The 25,752-nt window shown below is 44.3% G+C and overlaps 1 pseudogene; it reads right to left on the bottom strand.

The window, feature by feature from the left end:
• Positions 1-13,360: 13,360 nt before the first annotated feature.
• On the bottom strand, positions 13,361-13,477 carry LOC136642567 (5S ribosomal RNA; annotated as a pseudogene).
• Between the last annotated feature and the right edge of the window lie 12,275 nt (positions 13,478-25,752).

The following is a 25,752-nucleotide window of genomic DNA, read 5'->3' as shown; positions in this document are numbered from 1 at the left end:
AATGGCCTTGCACAAAGCAAGGCCGGCCTTTCCTTTGCTGCTGCTACTGCATCACAGACGTGAAACAACAAGCAGTGGAGGGAGCCCTCATCCCACAGCTCACGCAAGAGGTCAAACAGTCGCCCTCACGCTGTGTCAGGCCAGTGTGGGCTCCAACAAATCTCCGGAGGGCCAGAGGCTCATTGGAGACTGGGGGCTCCCTGAGGGCCGCATTGAGAGGCCTAGAGGGCCGCAAGTGGTCCCAGGGCCAGGGTTTGGGCACCCCTGCATTAGAGCATAAGAAGAGCTTTGCTGAATCAGGCAAAAGGCCCATCTTAAGTCTAGAATCCTGCTTCCCACCCCAACTGCCCAGTTGCCTCTGGGTAGCCTGTGAGCAGGAGATGAAGCCATACCTCTCTTTCATCCTTGCTCACTGACAAATGGTTTTCAGAGGCACACTACCTCAGATTCTGTAGGTAGCATACAACCATCATACTAACAGCTAGCAACAGACTTGCCATCTATGAATTTCTCTAATCCTCATTTAAAGCAATTTAAGCTAGTGTCCATCACCACATCTTGTGTGGCAATGAATTTCGTAGATGAATTAGGTGCCATGTGAAGAAGTAGCTCCTTTTGCCTGTAAAAAATTGCCTGCCATTCAGCTTCATTGGATGATGCCTAATTCTAATGTTGTGAGAGAGGGAGGAGAACATCTCTCTGACCACTCTTTCAGGGCTGGCCCACTCATGAGGTTAATGGACCAATCCTGTGGTTTTTCCCACCATAGTATGCAGCCTCACCAAGACTGGCTGTGCTGCATGCTGTGGTGAGAGTGCCAGTTGGGAAGCTTGGGAGAGGTGAAGGAAAATATTTTCAGCAATGGGCCTTTGGACCTGCACTGTGCTTTTAACTGATGAAAGTCCAAGAAGTCAAAGGAGCCATATCAGGAAACTCTATAGTAAAAAGGATAAAACTGGTGTGAGCAGCTGGTAAGGTTAAAAAAAAAATTAAGGGTGCAATCCTGAGGCTCCCTTGGGCCAGCACAAGTCCCTTGCACCAGCCCAGGAGGGTCACAAACATGCCATGAGTCAGTTAGGCCAGCGTGTGGAGACTGTGGAGACTGAATTCAGCCTCTGCTCCAGTGGACAGACCGAGCCTTGCGTCGGCCAAGCTCAGTTGACACAAGGCTTTGAGGCGGGTGGGGAGGAGGTGGGAGAGAGGCGTTCCAGGGCAGACGGTGGGCGACCCCAAGCTGGCAGGTGGGCAGGGAGCGGGAGGTGGGGCTTGGACCCGGCAGTTATGCCGGATCCCGACCCTGTTCCCTGAACAGCGCGGAGTAGCTTCAATCCACTCTGCACACCTCAGGAGGTGATGCAAGTCTGAGGAGACCCATAGGGGCTGCAGTGGTTTACCCAGGGGTAAGGGGAAGAGTTTCCCCTTTTCTTCGGCTGAACCACTTTGCAGCCCTATCTTGCGCTGGATACAGCTCAAGCACCCTGGCTTGCATTTTCCAGCGCAAGATAGGATTGCGCTGTAAGTCTCATAAAGTCAGGCAAGTTTTGATAGAATGTCATTGTGAAAAGTATATCCCGGTGCTAAAAAGTTTGAAACCCCTGATCTGTAGCAGACTGGTCAGTCTGTATCTCGGTGGCTCTCAGTGCAGTTATTCACTGCTTTTGCACAATATGTACACATGATAGGTGTTTAATAGATATAGCAAGACTAAAAACACAACTGTCAATTATGTTTTCCTCTCCTTCTCTAGGGTATTTTTGTTGTATGGGTTTCCCATTGCCATCATATCTGAGCATGCTAAAAAATTTCAGTTTAGATTCATTTTCAGGAAGAAAAACTATTCATCTTTCATACATACAAGTTCATCAAATTCAAACTGCTTCTGTTACTGTGTGTTGTATCAAACTGAGAGAATATGTTTATATATTTACAGCAGTCTTATACGTATATTTATATATTTATTATCTCCTCCCCTCCACATTTTTTAAGGGTTAATCTTGGTTAATTAAAAAAAAAAAGTAATGTATCTGTTACAGCTTTACACCATCCCAATGGCCTCAGTAAGCAAAGGATATTATCGCTACCTTGCATGGGATTTAACATAAGAAATTAGAAGTTGATCCTACTACTTATGTGTAATAGAGATTGGCCAGATTGAGGTTTTGCTACATAAACCTTTAAACAATGTTGTGGTGTTGAATTAAAATTTGGAAATGGGGAGAAGGCTAATGGGTGAGGATTTGCTGTTTTAAAGCAAAATTATTTGTCCTGGAAAGAATGTCAGAAGGGGAAGGAATTATTTTCCACTCATGAAGTAAACAGACAACAGTCAATATAACAGAGATGCAGTTCCTGAACAACTTTTTGAAAACAGGAAAAATCACGTTTAATACAACCAGAATTGTATTAAAATTGTAATCTTTACAATACAGACATGAATGGGCCTAGTTGACAAAAGTCCTGCACTATGCCAGAATTTGCTATATTATCCTACAAATTCCTATATTTTCTCATGTAATATGAGCAGTTGCTCCAAGACCTCACATAATTTTTCTTAATATAGAACATATCCATTCTTTTGTGTTCTGCTCTCATTTCAGGTGATCAAATCCATGTGCTGAAATTATGATCAAGAGAATGCATATCACTGAGCACGTGGTAAGCGAGTCCTTAGATTGCTTCATCTTGGCCCAGTTCAGGTCCAGCTCAATGGCCTGCGACCACATTATCTAATAGTCTGCCTTCCTCCATACCGGTCTACCCTCACTCCAAGATCTTCCAGAGAGGCTCCCTTTTGTATCCTGCCACTAACTGAGATGTGGCTTGTGAGGAATCCATGAGAGGGCTTTGGTGTGGAGGCCCCCTCCTTGTGGAAGCCTTTCCCATTGGAGGTTCATTTGTCCCCCACCATTTCCCTATTTTTATTCTGTACGGGGTGACCAGATACAATGGAGGACATGGTGCTTATCCCTTTAACCATAGTCTAGAAGAGGGAATTTTGGCAGGTGCAGGTCAACAAGGAAGGGTTTTAAAAACTGCACCTGCTATAAGTCCCTCTTCTAAACGAAGGTTAAAGGTATAGGCACTCTGTCCTCTATTATATCTGGTCACCTGATTCTGTATTTATCATGGATGGAGCTGCCTTTAATTGCAAAAGAAATACGGGTTACAACTCTTTTGAAATAAATAAAACTTGGCTTGGAACTGGAGCCGGGTTGGAAGTTTTCCTATTGTACCCTATATTCCTAATAAGGCTTCTGTGCCAGTGTGCAGGCCCCTTCTTTGGCTGCATGGTGTCATGACTGCATTGCGATGCTGTGTCTGGATGTGATGACTTCATGCATCATTGCCATACTTCCATACTGCATGGAACTTAGCTTGGAGCTGCACAGCCATGCGGCCACAGAACTTTCAGAGAACACTGATTGTACCCTTTCCTGATCATGAATGCAGTCAAGCGGTTAGGCCTGCAAGAGTGATGGCACCACAGAGTTATGTTACATTCCCCTTAGGCCTGGTTCTCAAGGCCCCAGTAACCCATTCTTTCACTTCCTGCCATGTTATAGCAGTAAGAATCAGAAGCTGAGCTGTATCGTCAGATGCTACAAAAGTGGACCAAGTTAAATAACTCTGTATTTTATCCTGAGCTACTCTGCTAACTATCATGACTTCAGAGAGTGGACTGAAATCTTCCTGGCAATATCTGAGAATCCCACAGCTGGTCCGATGGTATCAGAATGAAGGCTGTTAGAGCCAAGTGAAATAAGCAATGAACAGGCCCCATGTAGGCTTGAAATGATACATCATTGCACCAGAAGCTTCAGTGCCGATCTTGCATTTAAAAATAGATTGACATTTATCCAGGAGGCACACTTGTAATTTTGTAACTACAGCATTTTCTATTAAATTTGATAAGAGAAAGAAGATTGGATCTTGGTCAGATATCTGAGAATTCATCTCATAGCAGGGGAGAGTCACTTGAGAGCAAGGGGAGAAAACAACTGAAGATTTAACAACCCTCAGTGTAGTCCAGTATGGATTACACCTAGCCTTGGAACGCACAAGGCCAGGCACCTTCACTATGTGTTGCTGAGATCCACCACAGCTATACATAGAGGGAAGCTATGGATGCTAATCCTGAGATAAAGTGTCAGATCTGCTGTGGCCTTGATGAGTGTGACAATAAAGGAGGCGTTTTCTTGCTATGTTTTAATTATGGCTTTATCCTGCATAGGAAAGGCATTGTGTGCTGCCCTGATAAAATTGTTAGGTATCCCAGGGAGCTTGGGATCAGGCAGGTTTTATTATTAACTTGCCTGGCATTTAGTAGTAGCAGCAGCTTTAAGCTCAAGGGGTCATTGCCAGGAACACCAGTAGTCTGGGGGCAATGTTCCCTCTAATTTTGGAGTGGAGCACACAGAGCTGTACAGTAGCTGCAAGAGGATGGCCCTGGAGAGCAGAGGGAAGCTGTGCAGGGCTTGATTTCTAGCTGTGTTGCCACATGGCTGTGCAGCGTACATAGGGAAGGCTGTTGGAGGGGGCCAGAAAGCAGTGACATGTGGTGAGGCCCAGGCCCAGGAAGACACAGCTACATGAATTCACACAATCCACCCTCCCCCCACTTAAGTTCAAGTTCTCTCAGTACTTTCCTTGAAGAACACACACATTCTCTCCTACCCCCCTCCAGAAAAACCCTCTTCTTTCCCCTCTTAGAACTAGGGATTGCTCAGCAACATGTCCCCTTAGGCAACTGAAAAGCTACCTTTCCTCGTGCTTTAGATGGTTGGTTCATTGGCTCCCTGCTTTTTAATGGCCTTTATAAAATCAGGATGGAGGCAACTCTTCCTGCTGTCATCTGAGCTTGCTGATACAGGTATTCTTATTTTTTTTTTTATTGTAACCCAGCCATACTGCCTTTTTGTTTGTTTGTTTAATTGGAAGCTAGCCATGATTACAGCCCAACCTGCTGGAGGCAACTCTTCTTGCTGCCTCCCCAGGGATTGCTTACACAGGAACCCTGACTGTTTTTCATTGGAAGCCAGCCATGATTGCAGTGAATTGACTGCTGGCTGCTTCCGTGTGTACTGTAATGGGTGTGTGTGCTCTGCTTAACTCACTGACTGTGCGCGAGAAGAAAGGAGCTGTGTGGAAAGGCAAGGAACATTTTCTTTTTACTTGTTGGGTCCTTGGGCTTTAATTTTTTTTTACTTGTTGGGTCTGGTGAGGTTCTTCCTCCACTGACTGCATTGTCACTGCCAGAAAGAGCGATAGTCTTGTCTATAACGAACCATCTTTACCCTGGAGTGGCTAGTCCAGTCCCCACTGCCATATCTTCCATGGGCCTCCTGATGTAAAAATCACACAGCCCTCCAACAGAGCACACCGCTCAATCCAGCCCAGCAACAGCACTCTCAAAACAACTACCACCACAACTCTCACCCAACAACCCAGCTGCCACAGTGAAACAGAGGGAATCCCGCAATCACACCTTCTCCTCCCACCAGCTAAGTTACCTAACAGGAGAGGAAACCAGGACAAGGAACTTGGCTTTGCAAGAGACTCAGCTCTAACCTGGGTCAAGCCAGCAGGTGCTATCATAGACCCCCACACTTGCCCATGCCACCACTAGCCTAGTGTCCCCCTCTTACTTCTGTTTGCTTCCCATTTCTCCAGGTTTTAATAAACTTCCTATATTTTGACTTCTTTCTTGCCTAATCCATGTTCATTGGTAATTGAGTGGGATGTCCCATCTATAGAAGTATTCATGCTCACTACTGCATTTGGGTTTAAATGGAACTGGTAGTTTTTATGCTCTTCTGGGAGAAGAGGTCTTTCTCAGATGCCCCCCCCACCTCCCATCTCTGTGGCAAGTCCTCCCCCATTCCATCCTGCCCTTCCCACCCTCTCTCCCCATTCGGTCCACCTTGCCAACTTTACCAATGTCCTTCTTGCGATCTGCCATGGTGGCCTGGAAGCACATGGCCTCGCATGCTTCCGGAAGGCCTTTTATGAAGTTGTATAGCATCAACTGCCACCAGACGACTAGTTCTGGCTGTGGTAAAGTCCAATACGCTTGGGCCATAAGTCTCTCCTGCCTGCTCTGACATGAATGGTGTCTATGTGGACTGTGGACTGATGAAATGTGGACTAGGAAATTTAAAAATGTTTTTTTTAATGGCCACAAAGTTAGCAAGATCCCTCTCACCTGTGTCCTTTTCTTGCTCTTGATGGCACCTTCAGGTCGATCTAAGGATGATTAAAACTACATTGCTCTGCTATCAGATACTAGGCAGAGATTCAATTTAGTTCTTATAGCTAAATTTTTAGTTAAATGTAATATTTAGCTGTTGATAGACTTACGCTTCATTAATTTGTTCAATCCCTTTTGACCCTGTCTAAGCTAGCAACCATCACTGCATCTTGCAAAACTGAATTCCTCAAGTTAATTTTGCACTCTTACAGAGATATGAAAAAAAAAATCCTGAGAAAGTAACTTAGCTTTATAAAGGTTTATATTTTCCCATAAAATTCCTACCTATGTTCCTTGTGAATGAGATTGTCCACATTTCCCTCATATTTCATGTTAGTTTAAATTGTTTCATAAAAAGTTTCATAAAAAGTTTCATGTTTGGTGACAATTTTAATTAAACAGCTGATTTATAATGTCTGGTGATAGCCACTGATCCACCCACCCCAGTTGTACCAATTTGCACAAAAGCAGTGGAGGGAGGGCTGAACTGGGTGGAATGGAGTGGTGACAGGGCAGGGAAGAGGGTGGATCAGGCCCAGGAAGGGGTGGGCTTAGAGTTAGAGGCACACACCAAATCCTGACCCCCTTCTCAGACCTGATCTGCCTTTATGGATCAACCTGGAATTGCGACAGTGATTGAGCTGGCAGCTGCTGGGGCTTACTCTGGGGCAAGGGGACAATTACCCTGAGGAGGTCTCCAGAAGCCAAGACTTCCCTGTGGGATACATCAGCAGCAGTGCCATCACCATTGCATCACCACACAGGGATTTCATTAGAATTGGGCTGTTTAATTCCTTTGTCTTTAAACAATTATTTGCAACAACATTTCCTGAACATCGGTGTGGAGCCACAGACCTGTCCCTATACAGTTAGCAATAACACACTGCTGCTGGGTTCATACTTAGGGGAGGACTCTGAACAACTGAGGGCCCAGTCCTATCCAACTTGCAGGCCCACAGTAAGGGAAGAAATGTACCATTACCATGAGGAAGCCTCCATGACTGCCTCACCATTGCCAGATGCAGCACATGCCTCGTTGACATGGCTACATCAGCACAGCAAAGTTGGATAGGACTGGACCCTAAGTAAAACAGTTGTTAATAAACTTTTTAACCCGGCCGTTTTAAAATCACTGATCTACCTATAGTTTTCCTTTTCAAGAAGGGATTCCATTTTCAAGCGATAAAACACATTTTCAACCCTTTACAATCTAATGACCGTTCTTTCTGATGCTGGAGATCCACACCCATGAAACCCTTATCAGGTATAAAGATGTACACCCATAAAGCAGGCATGGTTACATTTGCTTTTGAGTCAATAAAAAGAAAACAATCTATAAAGAGATTTATGCTCATTAGAGAATATCAATACAGTGTTTTTCCCAACACCTCAGCTGTTTTAAGGAAGCTGTTTCCTAATTATTACAAGAAGCCTTGAGCACTCTCATGCCTGTGCAGCCCAGATCATAGGCTCTGATGGTTCAGCAGGCTGTAGATTTTCTTTTTGCAGTGATAACCATGCAGGACTACGGCTGTGAGAACTGTTCAAAAAAAATATAGGTGGTACCCAAAGGAAAAATGTGGGTGTGATTATAAAAAAAAACAAGCAATGTATATCATGATTATGACATTTAAAAATCCATTTGCAGTTACCAAATGCTAGCATGCAGAGCATGTTAAATTTGGCACGTGGATGATGGTGACATGGGTCTCTTTTGGTCGTAATAACGATTGGTTCTCCTTGCTGTAATTTTTGGAAGTGCTATGCTAGTGTGTGGCCCTTTAAGAGGAAAGGAGTAGGAAGGAGCTCCATGCAGTTGCACATGCTCAGTAGACTTTTTCTTTGTTTTATGACTTTGGGATCTTTTGTTTACATGTTTTTAGGTGAAGTTGTGGGCCTTGTTCCCAGAAGACAGATTCCCCAAAGCAAGGCAGAAGGATGTTCTCTTGTAGGGAGCTAATTGAAACCGGCCTGCTTGGCTCAAGTAAGGTAGATTAAAAAAAAAAAGTGTGGAGGGGCATGACAATGAATTTGCCTATTTGAGTTGGCACACATTGTAAAATGTATTTGGCAATTGTTGCACAGTTTTTCCAGCTTCTTCTGTTTTATACTTTCTCTTGGGCTGTTTATCCCAATGATCTTTGCGGACACTGTGGCTTTTTCTTTTGGAGTTGGGAAGAAAAGTTGAACGGTGACCTGCAAGGAGCTCAGTATCATCTAAACTGCTACCAAGAGAGAAAACAGATTCAAGTGTTGAGATTTCAGTATTGCAAGTAGATGCTCTCCCTCCTATCCCAGGTTACCTTTGGTTCAGCAGGACCAGGCCTTGACCAAAGCGAATGTCTTCGGGAAGCTGGGGGAAGGAGGTGGAAGCCTCTTCACTGCTGCAAATAACCTTGTTTATTCTCTGCCCAGATCCCAATTAGGTATCCTTGATCCCTTGATTGCTTCACCTTAAGAACTGAATAGCTGACTAACAGCCCAATCCTATCCAATTTTCCAGTGCCGGTGCAGCCATACCATTGGGGCATGAACTGCATCCTGTGGTGGGGAGGCAGTCACAGAAACCTCCTCAAGGTATGGGAACATTTGTTCCCTTTCCTTGGAGCTGCACTTTGTCTTCACCAGTGCTGAAAAGCTGGATAGGATTGGGCCCTAACAGTGCAATCCTGAGCTGCCTGGAGCACGGGGCTGCCACAGCACCAAAATGGTGGCCACGGCATCCAGTGCACCCTGGGCAGCCGCAACTGCCTCCTTGGGAGAAGGCGACTTTCAACCCCTTCCCCCAAGTAAGGGAAGTAGCCCTGCAATGGAGCTACTTGATTCTGCAGTGATTCTCAAGCTGGTGGTTCTCAAGCTGGTGCAGAAATGAAGGGTCCCGTGTTGGACTGTGTGGTCCAAAACGGGGCTGTGGATATGGTGGAGCTGAGCTCCACCGATCCTGCCCCCTCCTCTTCCTCTTCCTGCCACTCCTCCCCGCCCTCCACCTGTTCCCCCCCCAAAATGCTTCCTCCCCCCCCACACCCCCACTCATCTCTTCGCCTCCAGGTGACCACCGGGCGGCGGAATGTGGGCCCAGCGCTGGAACTGGGCAGTACATGCCTTACAGCACTTTTGCAGCAGTGTGTGTGGTTCACGTGCACTGATCAGGATCGAGCCCTTATGCCCCAGCCTAAGGCATGCACCCGGCGTTCAGGACAATGTCCAAGAATAGCTCCCTTGTGAGGTTCTGGAATCCAGCCCAGTCAAGCTGTTTTGATTTGGCCAGAAAAAACCATCACAAGGGCCCTGCTGGACTGAACATTGCTATTCAGTCCAGGAAATCTTTTGTTTTCTTCTGGTGGGTGTACTAGAAGTGTCTCTGGCCCCTAGTTTTTGCACTAGGATCCAAACACTACTGTAGCATGAACTTCTATTTAGTTCTTAGGTGCTTGCTTAGAATGCAACCTGGGTGCCTCTCTGCACAAATCCTTCTCTTGGCTCAGATTCCCTGGCCTCGAGGTACGCAACACCTCCGCAACCTCAGACACCTATTCAGCAGAACTAGGACAGGTCACATGCCTCCTCTCCCTTTACCTTTGGTTTCTCACATGTGACCCAGGTGTGATGTAACCTTGTAGTCTTTTAGCTCTAGGTGCCATGTGAAGGAGGGTACCAACTGCCACTGTGAATGTGTGCATGCTCCAGTTGCTTCCCTAGTCAGGAAGCAACTGCTGTGCCTGGGCATTCACAGTGGTGGCTGGCATGATTTTGCCGTGCGCTCCAGCCACTTTGTGACTCAGAAAGTGGCTGCAGCAGTTTTTGACTGTCTCTTTCTCTTCAGTTGAACATGAAGGTGAAGAGGCCTCCTCCTCTGGGAGAACCCGGAAGTGATGTCATGTGATGTTATGATGCTGCATGATGTAATTTAATGTCACAATATTGCTGCCCATGTGCCACAGCCCCTGGGTATGCCACTGCACAGAGAATCCCTTTTGTTTGCTTTTATGCCCACTCAATCTGGTCTTCTTGAATGGGGCATAAGTGTCCAAAAGTTCTGATATTTATGTGGACTTAACACCCCACTCCAGGACATTGGAGTCTTAATGGAGAAACCAGAAGTTCAGAGCAGGCTGCTTGACCAGGACAGCAGTTCTGGCTATCCAGTACCCAGCTGGCCCAAACCTGTCCTTCGATCCCCTCTTGAGCATAGCTAACCTGCTGTGACCTCCCCAAGGTCCTGCCTACCTTTATACATTTGACCATGGATCATTTGTGAAAACGTCCTTTCACTGCTAGTCTCTGACAATCCTAGAGATTGTCAGTGACAATGACAATGTCCTAGAGATTGACAATGGAAATGAGAAGATTTCTCTGCTGCTGAAACATGTCTGCTGAGGCTGTGGCACTGGAAGTCTCTGCATTCTTCTGCTGTGGATGTTCAGAACGTGGATTGTGGGCACAGAAACTTGCTTGTGACCCTGATCTGTATGCTGAGTACTTCCAAACCATTGCAGAATTTTTAAGCAGGGAGGACTGTACTCACTGGCAGCCTTCAGGCCGATATAACCTCTGCTCCAGCTTTAAGGCAGTCTAACACCGTTTTCATAAAATACTCGCACTAAGACTTTGCTTTGGCTTTTTAAAGTGCGACTGGATAAAATGTGGGGCACTGTTACCTACTGAAGAGGACCTTGGAGAGGGGGAGGACTCCTCATGATTTTGTCCTCCTCATCTTATGTGGTGGTTATGTGCAGAGGGGCCTTTTCAACATTCCTCGGTGACAAGCTGTCTTCTAATAAACTTGATGCATGGAATGGTTTCCTGGCATGCATATGCTCAGGCCCATCTGTTAGGGTGAAACAATGCCCACTCAGAATGATGCACACATATCAGAAGGGAATATGATAGTGTTAGTTACATAAAGCATAGGTTGAAGAGGACACAGAATGAAACAAAGGCTATCAGCTTCCTAGTCATCGCAAATTAGAAACCTAAATGCCATGGTTGGTTTCTTTAAGCCTTAGAAACACCCCTTCAGGATCTCTTTGCCACTTCACAAGTCTCGGTTTGTATGAACTCCATAAGGTTGGAATTGATGCCTTATTTCACTTGGGAGTTCTTTGGCTGGGATAACTTGCTAGTTATGTTCAATTAAGGGCCACACTAGAGGTGATGTTCCACATGTCATTGTCTGTTAGGGGCTCATTTTTACTGTAAAAGTGCAGCTATGAAAAGGTCTGGGCTGTGATGAGAAGCCAGGGATGTTTAACTCTTTGCCACGGTGCCATTACCCCTCCCCCATAACTCTCCCCTCCCCCTTTCTTCCCTAAAGTGCTATTTGCCATTGCGATCACTGGCACTTTCAAACAGTATGGGTTTTTTTTTCCAAGTTAAATGTTTCTGGAAATTTTATATTTTTAGGAGGACATGTGCCATTACTAAGCTCTAATTCAGAATAGCGATGCTAGAGTTGTATTATAGAGGAGCAGCGTGCGAGAGTCTATGCTGAGAGTTTCTCATGCAGTCATACCCTCTGTGTTAGTACTGGATCATGTGAAGGCCTGGCGTGTAACCAGCAGTAACCCATGCCTGTGATTTACTGAAGAGTAATTCTGTAACAGCAAGAACAAGTGACTTGTCTTACTATGCTTTTCTTCCCTTTGACTATCTTAGCTAAGAATCGCTAAAATGCCACATGCATAACATGCACTCAGCCCACCAGACCGCCTGGAAAAACAGTACATGCATCAAGATACACAAGTTTAGGGCTTCGATTTCCCCACCTTAGAATATAGGAAAGGAAGGAGTCGGGGTTTGCTTTAATCACTCTCTAAAAATGGATAATGAAGGCAAGACAGAGGAGAATGAGAATTATCTCAGTTACACAAGGCACCATCTGCTTTGTGCAGACAAAGATTCTGTTCCTTCCCAAAGGGGCCCTGGGGAGCTTTAAATGAAATAGGACACCACTGACCAAGGGGAATTGGCATTGAGGTTTTTTTTAAATAGGCATTGAATGACTGCAGGCTTGAGCCCTATCTGCCACCATGCCTTCCTTTGAAAACAAATTGTTTCTCAGGCTGAGAATGAGTTGAAGTCGGATTCACGTAATTATCCACGTACCCCAAATAAACTTTACTGTCGAGCAAAAGGGATTGAAACTAAACTTCACGACTGAGTGCTGACACTTCTCCTAGCACCAGACATGAGCACATGTGTTTGCTCCAAGTAGACTCCATTGTGGGAAGCATAGTCAGAGGTGTACTCTTTTTCTCTATTTTCTTGGAGAAATGGGAACCAGGGATCAAGAGGTGACCCCAGCTCAGTCCAAACTGGAACAATTAATAATAGTGCCTGTGATGGAACCCGGAATAATATTTCTCCACTCAGTGATAACTTATCACAGCAGATACTTGATTACTTGTCCTGTGGTGAAAGCCTGGCTTTATCAGGCTACGTGCAATCTTGAGTGAGTAATCTAGGTGACACTAACCAGGCATAGTGACAACGGAGAAGAATGGTAAAGAAAGACCTGCAGGAGCAGACTAAAGGCCCATCAAGTCCAGCACTCTGCCCACCAGCTGCTTCTAGAAAGCCCACAAGCAGGACTGAAAGGCCTGCATCTCTCCCACCCTTGGTCCCTTGCCACTGATATTCAGAGACAGGCTGCCATTGAACTCAAAGGTAGTGCATAGCCTCATGACCAGTAACCACTGATAGACTTGGCTCCACAAACATATCCAATTTCCTAGTGAAGCCATTCACACTATCGTCCATTACCACAACCTTGTGGTAACAAATTCCACGGCATAATTGTGCAGTGTGAAGTACCTTTCTTGCAGCAAATCCTAACTAAATTACTTTGCGGTGATTCATTGGCGCCAGTGTGGGCTACGCTGCATTCTGTAGGGGGAATTTTGACTGTTGCAGGCCTCCTTGGGTTAAGAGGATGTTTGTCCCCTAGCCCCTGGGAAAATTTCTCACCAATCAGTATGATTGGATGACCCCCTGGCTTTAGAGAGGGGAGAACACTGGTAGCCAAGAGCAAAATGTCAGGCTTTTGAAGTCATGATTCAAGTTTTAATGCAACTGGTTGGTTGGCAACCTTCAGTCTCAAAAGACTATGGTATAAGCCTACAGCACCCAGTATTCCCAGGCGGTCTCCCATCCAAGTACTAACCAGGCCTGACCCTGCTTAGCTTCCGAGATCAGACGAGATCAGGCATGTGCAGGGTAACAGTTGCTAATGCAACAAGCTTGTTTCAAAACTTTCCTTTCTGCAGATGAGAGGGCTTGAAAGCTGAAGTTCAGTTTGCTATAGCGTGTGCACCATTGTGGATCTGACCCTGCATGTAGCATGCTTAATGACGCAGATGTGAGATTCTGGTATCCCCATCACAAAGCAGGAGATGTTACATGCATATATGTATGTATACATGAATATGATAACTGAGACTCTAGTGATGGTGCTCCATTCCAAGAGGGAGAAAGAAAGGAGGTGAGGCTGGGAATTGCGGCAACATCATGCCTGGTGAAGGGTCAAAACTTCTGTTCAGTGCATGAATTCCTCCACATTTAGAGAATGGGACTCTGGCTCAGTGATGGAGCACATGCTTTGCATGCAGAAGATACTGTTTCCTTTACTGGTACTGCCTGACTTCAGCATCCACGAGAATTCCATTCCCAGAACCCCTGTGGATGTCAAAATCTGCGGATAAACAAATCCACAGGTTGGGTCTTACCTGTCCTCTGGATGCAACCAGAAGCACCTTCTGGTTGCGTCTGGAGGCTTCCTGAGGCCTGGGGAAGTTTTTTCGTAAAAACCAGAAGTGCCTTTCCAACCTTTCCAACGCCTAAGAAAGTCTCCTGGATGCAACCAGAGAACACCTCCAGTTGTGTCCAGGCACTCAGGTCAGGTGCTCCACCCCGAGTTTGGAACCCACAGTGAGTTTAATCCATGGGTTCCAAACTGGCGGATAAACAGGCTAGACCTGTATCTCCAAGAACTGGAAAGATCTTTGTCTGAAACCCTTGAGAGTCACTGCCAGTGCAGACAGCACAGGGTTAAATGGACCAATAGTTTGACTCAGGAAACTTTATGTGCTCCCATCTTCAAAGAACCTATTCAGGTTTAAAAGATAGTGATGCATTTAATTATGCAGCAGGTGCCAAACCCACAAGGGGATGCTGGTGTTTGAGAAGACCCCTTGAGCTTTTTTGGAGTGTGGACCTACTGAAGCAGCAGGCCACTGGGCCAGCTTTGCTTCTATCTACAGAAGAAAGGAATAAGGAGGCAAGCATGTGGGAGCTGGGAGAAAGCAGAACAGGATAAATTAATTACTACCATGTCCTTAACTTCCCAATGCAAATGTTTGCCACTAAGCATGACATTTGTGTTTCAGCTCATCCAAACTAGGAATCATTTCCATCAAGGGAGGGAAGGAGGGGGGCTCACTTGATCAGTGCGCAAGCGAGAGAGAGCGAGCGAGCAGCAGATGTTGAAGCAAAATGCAGACACCCCTGCCAAGGATTGCTAAGGATGGGAGTTTATCTAATGTGTAAACAACCACCTGCTGCAAATGAAAAATTGCTCCCCCAGCCACCTGATTAAGACAAACATAACGATGGAGGGGAGCTGAGAGGCAGCTTGACTGGTAATTTCATCAGGACTTTTGAACCAAACATTTATCTAGCAGCAGAACAGCAGGACACACAAGGAGAGGAAAGCCACCCTCCTTTTACCTGCCTTCAGTGCATAGACTGAAGTGCATTTTTAAAGATGAAAATGGGGAAGGTTTTAACCGTGAGTATTAAAATTCATGCCACCGTGTGTCAAAAACAAATGCACACATGAATATGGTTTATTACAAAGGATAGGGGCAGTGATGATGGTAACTTGATTCTGGTGGTCAGTTTCTCAATTCAGTTCTGGGAGAGTTGATCATTTCAGTCCAGAGCCTCTGAAAGCAAGGTCTTGAAACTTTATTTCCTGCACCACCATGACAGCTTGGGGGGGGAGGGGGAGAGAAATGAGAGCATAAATCAGGTGTGCATCCAAAGGCAGAAGTCATTTATCTGAACTGGATTACAGCCAGGTGATTGCCATTGCAATAGAATATACATTGGGATAAGCATTTGAATGTGTAACCATATTGAAATGTAGAGGAAATGCGCATGCCTGAGTATGGTATTTCTCTGTGTGATGAAGAACTTTCACCTTGCAAGTATAAACTCCCATTTAGCCATTTAGTTATTTGATTTTTCTCTGTAAACCGCTTTGTGAACTTTTAGTTGAATAGCGGTATATAAATACTGTTAATAATAATAATAATTGTACTGTAAATATGCAAGAAAGATGCATTACATTTGGAAAAGGGAAGAGGAGGAATGGGAAGCAGGAAAGCAAAGAGCGAGTAAGCAGAGATTGTAGTTTCCTGAGTTAAGATTAGACTGTAAGTGAAGTAGGAATGAGTTTGGAGCTAATAGGAGGGAAAGGGAGACTGAACCACAAAGCCCCATAAGCCTCTGGGGTATAGATAGCAATGGAAATCAAATTTCTGCTGAACACAAAGCTTAGTGCATAAAAATTAATCAAGTACTACAATGACTCGCTTTATTCATAATACTTAATGGTCATGTAATAGGAGTTTTTATTCAGCAGTTAAAGTTCATAAGTGCAGGTTTTACATGTAGAAAGGTATTATACTGATGGTTTAATTACACACCTTTTTGCACACCAAAGGAAATGGATTCTTCGGCTTTCATAATTAAAGAAGGACTTTGGAAGTGAAATGAACTTTGCAGTAAGCAGCCCATCATCTGATTTTTACCTTGTGTTTTTGTTTTGCATTTAGCAATTCAAAATCTCATTCTGGAAATGTTAAAGCTATAAACAAGCGGCAGTAAGTGTCATGGGAATGGCTTGGCTGTGATCGCGAAACTGAAACCGTATTCTTAAAACTTCACAGAGCAGCCTTAAACCACTCCCACTGTCTTGTGCATGCTCACAGGATTCCCAAAGAATTAAAATTGTGCCCGCCTTTGAAAGCACATAAGGAAAATTTATCATAAGGTTATTGTGATTAATAAAAATGAGGTGAAAAAATAGAACTTAGCATTTGTGGCTAAGGCAATTTTTGTTTCACATAACCAAGATGATTTTTCTTCTTTTTTTATATTAAAGCAAGGCTGTGGGATCCTGCACAGCACATCCATACATATATTCACCTTCTTTTGGAGCTCCAAATTACTTGACATAGAACCCGGAGATTAATGGTAGTACTTCAGTTTCATTAATTACCCCTTTCCAGACTTTGCTTGGCCAGCCATGTGGAGTGTACTTGGTCTCCTAGAACTACAACAAAAGTGGATTGAGGCTGAGGGGGGAAATTTCTTCATGCAGAACTGGCTCTTTTTTCCAGTGGTGGCTTGGATTTTGAGACTTTCACTAGGCAGCGTTCAGCCTGTGCTGACAACCGAATCTACGCAACTTACAAACATTCAGTGTACGAATGAACACTTTCAGCTCCAACGTCCAGTTTACAGCTAATACTCCTGAGCATTTTTCTCCTCCTTTACTACAGCCTGTCAGTGTAAACTGCCTTGAATAAGCCTGATGAAAATCTGATAAAAAATATCTGTACTTTGTTTAGAGCTATTTCACAAGATATTTTTTGATTAATTTCTTTCACTAACCGATTGTGTTACCATGTGCTGGATTGCAATGCATACAGAAAACATCATATACTTACAACAGCCACTAGGATGTCTTGGCGTTGCAATCCAAGAAAGTCTTAATTTCGCTCAAGGGTGGACTAGCAAGGCCTCATCCCAGGAGGCAAATTTGCAGGAAACGACATATTTTGGAGAAAAGGCTGTTGCTCAGAGCATGTGCTTTGCCTGCATACATTCCCAGCTTCAATCCCTGGCATCTCCAGGTCAGGCCAGGCAAGCCTGAAAACCTTGAGCGCAGCTTCCAATGTAAATAACACTGAGCTAGATGGACCCATCGTTAGTCTCAGCAGAAGGTAGCTTCATATACTTCTGCATTTGATACATAATTGGGTCCAACAGTTTAATTCCCCAGGTCACCTGTCCTCATCGTTCCCGCTTTCAGTTAGGGATTAGATGGACATTTCTCAGAGCAATTGCTCTAAGATGCTGATGTACAGGAACTGGTCAGTGTCCTCTACATCTATGTTGTGTGGTGTCCAATATCTTCAAGTCAGCAGTGGGCACACAGTAATACTGCCTGCTCAGATAAGAGGACCAGTGGCGCAGCTAAGGGGGTGCAGGGGGTAGCAGTTGCACCGGGTATCAAGCTTTAGGGGGGGCAACAAGCTGAGCTTGACACTAGTGACCAAAATTGTGAAAAACTTGGTCTGTATGAATAATACCATCATGTTATATATCATTGGAAAGATAATTTAATGCAGAGTGCAATGAAACAAACTGCATTGGAATATCTGTATTCTTTCAAAAATTATGGCAAATTAACCAGAAAATGAAAACACAACTGTCTTGTGGAACAAAAAGTGGATTTGCTTACCTCCAAACTGACCTATGAGACTGATTGTTCTGAGTGCCAATGAGATGTTGTTATGATGCAGCATGGAACCAATAATTTTTTATTCATTTACTTAAATTTGATTTTGTCATGCGGGGGGAGGGCTACAAAATCTTGTTTGACCCCAGGTAGTAGATAGATGCGTTAGCTATGCCACTGACTGGGGGGAGGCAGCAGAGCAAGTGGGTGGTGAACTGCAGGGGAGAGAAAGTGGGTTCCTCCCAATTTTCACTTTTTAAAAAGCCTGGGCGTTATGTCACTTCCGGTTGTGAAATCATTTCCGGGGCAACACAATCATTATGGGCTATACCACTGAAGAGGACACCAATTTGGGAAGGGAAGCACTGTAGCTGGGAGGTTTGAGAGGACAATGGCTCTTTAGCTGTTTCCTTTTACCTGCTATTAAGGCCAGGCTTGCTAAGAAACAAAAAATAATCTTCTGTTACCATTTCCCCAGCGCTGTTGTATTCCAGCGTGTAAGTGGCAGATCTCCCTAACCCCACGCCTTGGGTGGAGGTCTGCGATGGCACTCCCCCCCCCCGTGCGAAAATCCACTCCCTTTGCTCACCTGAGCCATGCGCAACCTAAGCCCACGTCGGGAAAGCCTCTCTGAGGTTCCCCAACACTATAAACTGTGCTTCCATAAGCACAGTTTCCAAACCCATTGGGAGCCTCAGAGAGGCTTCCATGGAGTCCTAGAGGCTCACGCCTGAGGCATTTGCCCCATCGGACCTAATGGTAGGTCTGCAACTTCAGGGTAGTGAATTAAATGTGCACTGTGCTCTCAAGTGCAGCCCAGCCTCCAGATTCTTCCCTTTCTTGGACTAGAAGAAACCTGGATGTGGGCCTGCTCTGTGAGGAAATTTGGCCAGGTTGCTATTGAGAACCTTCTTCCTGCTGTGCAATCTTATGCATGTTTGCTCATAAGTAAGATGCAGTGAGGTTTACTCCCAAGTGTATATAGGATTGCAGCATTAAGCTAGTTAACAGAACAAATTTTATACATGTTTACCTAGAGGTAAATTCCACCATGGTCAGTGAGATTGCTCCCAGATGTATTGAATTGCACCCTAAGTCACCAGTACCTGTGTAGAGTATTCAGTAGTCAAATGCAGTAGTCACAGTTCAACAGGCATGTTGCTATCTGTTTAATTTCCTAAAAGATTTTTCTTCATTTTCGGTTTATTAATAATTGGAGAGGGTCAGATCAGAGGAGATCCTTGGACTGTAATCCTGTACACACCTGGGAGTAGGTTCCAATAATCCCAATGGAACTTGCCTCTGTGTAGATATGTATAGGATTGAACTGTTGGTCTGACCAAGCAGGAGCCCCTTTTGAACTAGGCTAGAAGAATTCCCAACACTGGTAAACCTTCTGAAAATGTTTTACAATTTCATTAGAGATTTTAATTTGGCGCTTATCTACTTTGGTTAGTCAGCAAAATAGTTTTCAATGTGGAAGTGGTAATTACTGACTCTTTAGGTTGCGAATCAAACACTTTCATCTATGCAGTAGCAGAGTAAGAAAGGAGGATTTAAAATGTAATTGTTAGTGCAACTTTCCCTTCCTGGGATGAATGCTTTTTACCCTTTTGCTCTATCATTGGCACTTTTGGTTGTTGCTTTATCTTATCTGTGATGTACCATCTCTTATCATTTGTTGCCTGTTTTGCCCTCCCTATCCCTTCCCCCCCCCCCAGCTCTATTTTTCTTAGCTTGCCTTTGGAGGAACATTCCTAAGTAGATGGAAACTTTCTGAATGTGGAATTTTCGCTTGAGTGCAAAATAATAAAAAGCATGTGTGTATTAAAAAGAGATCAGCTTAATGGGAAATGAGCATTGGGTTCCATTAATATTCTATTACAGTGAAAATCATATTTAATAAATTTTCTCCAGGTTTTTTTTCCTCTAAACCTTACAGTATTTTTTGAGATTGCCCGCCAATCTAAAGAAAACAGGGTATATGATACATTTGATTTATGCTAGGTAAACAACCTGCACAGCTCTGTTTAGCAAGGGAGGGGGGAGGTTTAAAAAAATATTAACATAGAAATCTTCAAATGCATACCAGACCATAAATATGAGCTTAATTTCCACATGCAGCAATGATGTGTGTGTGTTTTGTGAAGGAAAAGGGTCCTTTTATAAACGGTATTTTTGATTATTTTACGTCCGTGTGGAATTCTGTGTTATATGGAAGGATCTGTAATTTATCACACAGAAGCACAAAATTAATATGGCATTAAAGTAATCATGCGGTTCACAAACAACACTATTGTTTAGAAATTCTGTAGTATCATTTAGGAATTGGGTGCCCCATCCTGCAAACACTTGGGCCTTTACAAGGAGATGTGCACCGCAAGCCTGCATTGGAATCTGCTCCTGCAGGCGATAGTGGCAGAGCTCAAGATCTGCCTTCCAGGTGGTTACATGGGTACCTCACGTTGCTTTGAGCAAAGAGGTTAACTTCTGTATCCACATAAGAATGGAAGCAGGATGGTGCCAGCTGGCGCACCAGACGAAGCTGGGCATAGACGTTCCTGGCCACAGCTGACACCTGGGCATCCAGGAGCAACTGTGAGTCTAGAAGAATCCCCAAGCTGCGAACCTGTTCTTTCAGGAGGAGTGCAACCCCATTCAGAGCAGGGTGATAGTCCAGCACCTGCACCATGGATTTCTGCACCAGGAGGACCGCTGTCTTGTCCAGATTTAATTTCAGCTTGTTCTCCCTCATCCAGATCCCAACTGCCTCCAAGCAGTGCTCTAGGACAGAGACAGCCACCTTGGAGTCAGGTGGAAAGGAGAGATAGAGCTGGGTGTCATCAGCATACTGATGGCACCCAACTCCAAATCCCCAGATGACCTCTCCCAGCGACTTCATATAGATGTTAAATAACATGGGGGACAGAATAGAACCCTGCGGCACCCCACAGTCTAAAGGCCAAAGTGCCGAACAGGAGTCCCCCAGTACCACCATCTGGGATCTGTCAGCCAAGAATGAGCGGAACCACCGCAAAACGCTGTTTTGTACAATGCACCATTCACAAGTGGGTTCATCATGTCGTGAGTTTTCCTGTCTGCAATCCAAGGGAACAGTGTTTTCTAGCAGTGGCAATGCGGCTTATGCAATTCCCTGACTTGCAAATGATACAGATATATGGAAGGTGACCTGGGGGAATTGACTGCAGGAATGCATCTCCCTATAGCAAGTGTAATGTCTAGATAGGCCTCTATGGGTGTTATACAGTCCTCCCATATTTTCCTAATAGCAACCATTATAACATAATTTATTACCCCCTTTTTAAAGATGGGGGAAATGAGGCTTAGGGAGAGAGAATTATCCAAGTTAACTTGGCAAATCTATGACTCAGCTAAGATTTTAGAACTATATCCTTGTTGAAAAATTTAATGCAGAGGATGATGCTAGCTCTTTTCAATTGTCAGCTTCACTTCCTTTCTTTTTTTTAAGAAAATGTGGACTTGGAAAGAAGCTTCAGCTCTCTGCATACAAAGGGATTGACGCAGTCCTGATAGTCAACCACATCAGCCTGACCCTTGTTGTTCCGTGACCCTAATTAATATTAGACTCGGTGACATTTATGTATTGGAGCCAGAAGCTAAACAGGAAACAATTTATGTCACCTAAAGCTTTTTAACAAATCGATGCAACTATTTGTAATTGCTTGTTTCACAAGATTAAAAGTGCTCCGGTGTGATCTTCGCCCACCGTTTTGTGGCCAACATGACCGGGGCTTCTGCTGTAAAATAGGAGTGTTGGTGATCAGCACCTATTTCCATCAAGTAATCCATATTGCTAATATTTCTGGAATGTTAATGTAGTTACAATTTATAGCCAATCAAATGTGGCTACCTAAATTGCTGTTGCTAGTCGACAGTTTAACTGTCTTTATTAATTACAGTATAATTTAATGTTTGAGTACAGGCACTTGTGTTGGTCATTTTTACAGCTAAAGCAGTTACGTGCCTTATGATGACGAACCATTTTAGCATTTTCAATGGAAATTTGCTAAAATGATGAGTGATAAAACCGTCAAACTCTGGTAAATAATGGTTATTGCGTTGAGTGGAATTAATCTTTAAAAGGACAGTTTCCTTCAAATTAACATTAGGACTTGAAGGCACAATGGTTTTCAGACTTTTGTGATTACAAAATATGGCCGGAGAGTTTGTCTAAATAACCACAATCAGAAAGCATTGAGTCCACCAAATGTTTTTGCAACAGCATTTCATTCAGAAATGTGTGGTTCAAGCCTTGCATTCAAGTCTTGTTGACAAGTTATGGTAGGGCGTCAAACTCATTTCGTGTAGTGGGCTGAATAACATTTGTGGTGCCTGCTGTGGGCTGGAAGTGACATCATTAAGTAGGCAGGGATGTTATTAAGCAGATGATGGCCAGAAATAAGTACTTTGTTCTCATGTAGAAACTCATTACTGTACCTGCCAGTGACAGAAGAGAAAATGTGCAAATCTTGTTCACAATTTCAAGCGATGAGAGAGCCCAATTATCATGCTGGGAAAGCCCAATAATAATGGGGGCCAGATAAATTGCTTCTGGGGCGCTGCATCTGGCCTGCGGGCCTTATGGTTAACCCCAGGTACATACATTTTGAAAGATGTTTAATGGAAGCTATTGTTTAAGAATATGGCAATATGGTGACTAAGGATGCAGTCGTGTGCATGCTGGTCTGGGAGTGATTGCATTGAACAGAGTTTGATCCATGTCAGTTCACATGCATAGGATTGCAATGCAAGAGTACGTACCGACTCCATTGTTCCAATCTGACTTCTGCCACAATGGATTAGGTGCCCTTAAAACAAGCTGTTCTTTCTCAGTTTAGACTCCCTCCCATCTGTGATATAGAGACAGTGATACAGCGCTTGACTTCTAGGACTGTTGCATGAATTACTGGGTTGGATCTAGAGCTGGGAAAGTGGAGATAATCTTTTGGAAACATGCTTGCCTACCTCCTCCTTCCCATTGACCCCCCCCAAATTCACTTTTAACAGGAGGGATACTTTCTGAAAAGGCATGGACTGGACTGCAGCATGAAGGGAGAGTCAGCAGAAATGAGAGGGCGCCTTGCATGAAGCAAGACATTATCTAAGCACTTCCATCTCTGCTCTTGTTGTGGTTACAGAAATAAGGTATTCTTACAGCCTGTTGACATATTTATGTGTGCTGCATCTGAAAACTCTGCAGAAATAGTTACTTCGGGGTTTATATATTTTTTTTCTTGGTGTACATTATCTAGGAAGTGTGTGGGAGGATGCCTTCCTGTTACAGATCATTATGTTCTGAAGGAATTTCAGCGACTTGTCATCTAAGGCACTGTTGAATGCTACAGAGCTGAAATACACAGATTAATATCTGAATTTTGTCACTGAGGGTTTTGAGAGAAGAACTGCCCTATTGGACAATATTAACACCCAGAAGATAAACACAGGTTTCTCATCTTCATGTATTACCTTCATGTGTAACTACTAGTTGTAGTTGAGCAGCAGGTTATGACATTATTTGTTGCGAGGCGCCATCTGTTTAGGATGCTAAATTTTTTTAGTGATCGTTTTAATCAATGACTATGTTTACCTTGTAATTCTGTACATTTTGAAGGGACTCTTTGAAGTCTTTGTTGTATGAAATCAAGCACTGAGAGGCTGTGAGTGAAGGGCATGGCTTGTTTCTGCTTGAAGGCTATTCTGGCTCCTCCATGGTCCTGGAATATTTACATTTGTTTTATGTTGCTTGAGTTGCTTTCCAAAAAAAAAAAAAAAACTCCAAAGAAACATTGAATGTTTAAAAACAAACAATAAAATCAAATAATAATACAAAATGATGAGCAGTAGCAGCAGGAGACAAAGTTAGGAAATACAGAAGACAACCTTTCCCAGCCATGAAAGACCAGCTGTGCTGTAGTGCGCAGTAAATTAACATCACAATATCTTGGGGCCAAACTACTACCAACTAAATGCATCATCTGGTGTGGTGGGTTTTTCCAATTCTTTTATAAATAGCATACGTGGGGGTACAGGGGTGTAGTAGGGCTTTAGCACTTTTGCTCCTACCAGGGCTCCAGCCGCCTGCATGCTTGTTTTGCTGGGGGGGGGGGGGATAACTTCCTTTGAAAGTCAGTGGATGATTTTTTCCCCCAATGAAAACAGTGGGCAGGGCGATTGGGATTGGAATTGATATGAGGGCAAAGTCAGTGTCAGTTTCTGCGAGCTCCCAAACCCTTTTGTCTCATCCACTTAATGGGCTGCCACTTAATGGGCCTGACCCTTCTGTCAGGTGGGAGGGAGGAAGAGAATGGTCTCTTAGAGGCCTGACATTATGCAACGTAGTAGTGCACCCGACTAGGCCAAAGGGGTCCCTGGGAAATATAAATTTTGCAAGGATGACTGCAGTGGCAGTTGCTCTTTGGGAAAACTACATTTGGTGGGGCATCCATAGGTCCTTGCAGGCACTAAAGAAGAGGAGAGATACATTCCTCCCTTCACGTTTCCCACAACTTGCTGCCTTGGATTGGATTTATAGTAAACACCACACATTTGAACTCCACAAGCCTAAATGGCTTGGTTGGCTAATGGCTGTGGTTTTCATGGTTCAGTTGAACTTGCTGACTTCTGTTTGAACTGGAACACTGTTGTCGTCAAACAGTCTCAGCCTCTGCACCTACTTAGTCTCTAAACTCAGAGATGAACATCCTCCTACATCTGAACAGTGAGTGTGTATCCCCACCATCAGTTGAGGCAATTTTGAGCAGATGCTCTACTACAGTTATAGAATTCCCTTTCTCTAGAAACAAAAGAAACCCAAGTATCTTCCAGACATGTGACAGGCTTTTCTTTTTTTTTCTTTTTTTTAACTTTGGACTTTTTGTGTGAGTCCGGTGGTATTAGCAAGGGCAGAACTCTATACAGTAGACTGTCTGTTTACAGTATTATTTTAGTTACCTTGAGGATTGAGGGAACTAAACAACAAAGTACTGTAGTACAAAGCAGCTACCACGTTTTCCAGACTCACAAAGAGAGTCTGGTCCAACAAGAAGCTGATGGAACATACCAAGATCCAGGTCTACAGAGCTTGCGTCCTGAGTACACTTCTGTACTGCAGCGAGTCATGGACTCTTCGCTCACAACAGGAGAGGAAACTGAACACTTTCCACATGCGCTGCCTCCGACGCATTCTCGGCATCACCCGGCAGGACAAAGTTCCAAACAACACAGTCCTGGAACGTGCTGGAATCCCTAGCATGTATGCACTGCTGAAACAGAGACGCCTGCGTTGGCTCGGTCATGTCGTGAGAATGGATGATGGCCGGATCCCAAAGGATCTCCTCTATGGAGAACTCGTGCAAGGAAAGTGCCCTACAAGTAGACCACAGCTGCGATACAAGGACATCTGCAAGAGGGATCTGAAGGCCTTAGGGATGGACCTCAACAAATGGGAAACCCTGGCCTCTGAGCGGCCCGCTTGGAGGCAGGCTGTGCAGCATGGCCTTTACCAGTTTGAAGAGACACTTGGCCAACAGTCTGAGGCTAAGATGCAAAGAAGGAAGGCCCATAGCCAGGGAGACAGACCAGGGTCAGACTGCACTTGCTCCCGTTGTGGAAGGGATTGTCACTCCCGAATTGGCCTTTTCAGCCACACTAGACGATGTTCCAAAACCACCTTTCAGAGCGCGATACCATAGTCTCTCGAGACTGAAGGTTGCCAACAACAACTGTAGTAACAAACATTTACATTTACACTCCTTATGGCAATATTAAAATCAATGAAAATGACATAGTATTTCACAATACGGTGCCATGCTCTAGAGATGTTAATTTGGTGCTTCATTAGTGCAAAATTGTGTGTTGACTCTTCTTGAGCAATCGTTTATGATTTCATATAGCTCATTCAGCATCATTTCAATTACGCAAAGGATCAACAAGCTGG

This window comes from Tiliqua scincoides, chromosome 2 (assembly GCF_035046505.1).
Source record: "Tiliqua scincoides isolate rTilSci1 chromosome 2, rTilSci1.hap2, whole genome shotgun sequence".
Classification (NCBI taxonomy): domain Eukaryota; kingdom Metazoa; phylum Chordata; class Lepidosauria; order Squamata; family Scincidae; genus Tiliqua; species Tiliqua scincoides.
The sequence above is the reverse complement of the archived record's forward strand: the minus strand, read 5'-3'. Positions and strand labels throughout refer to the sequence as shown.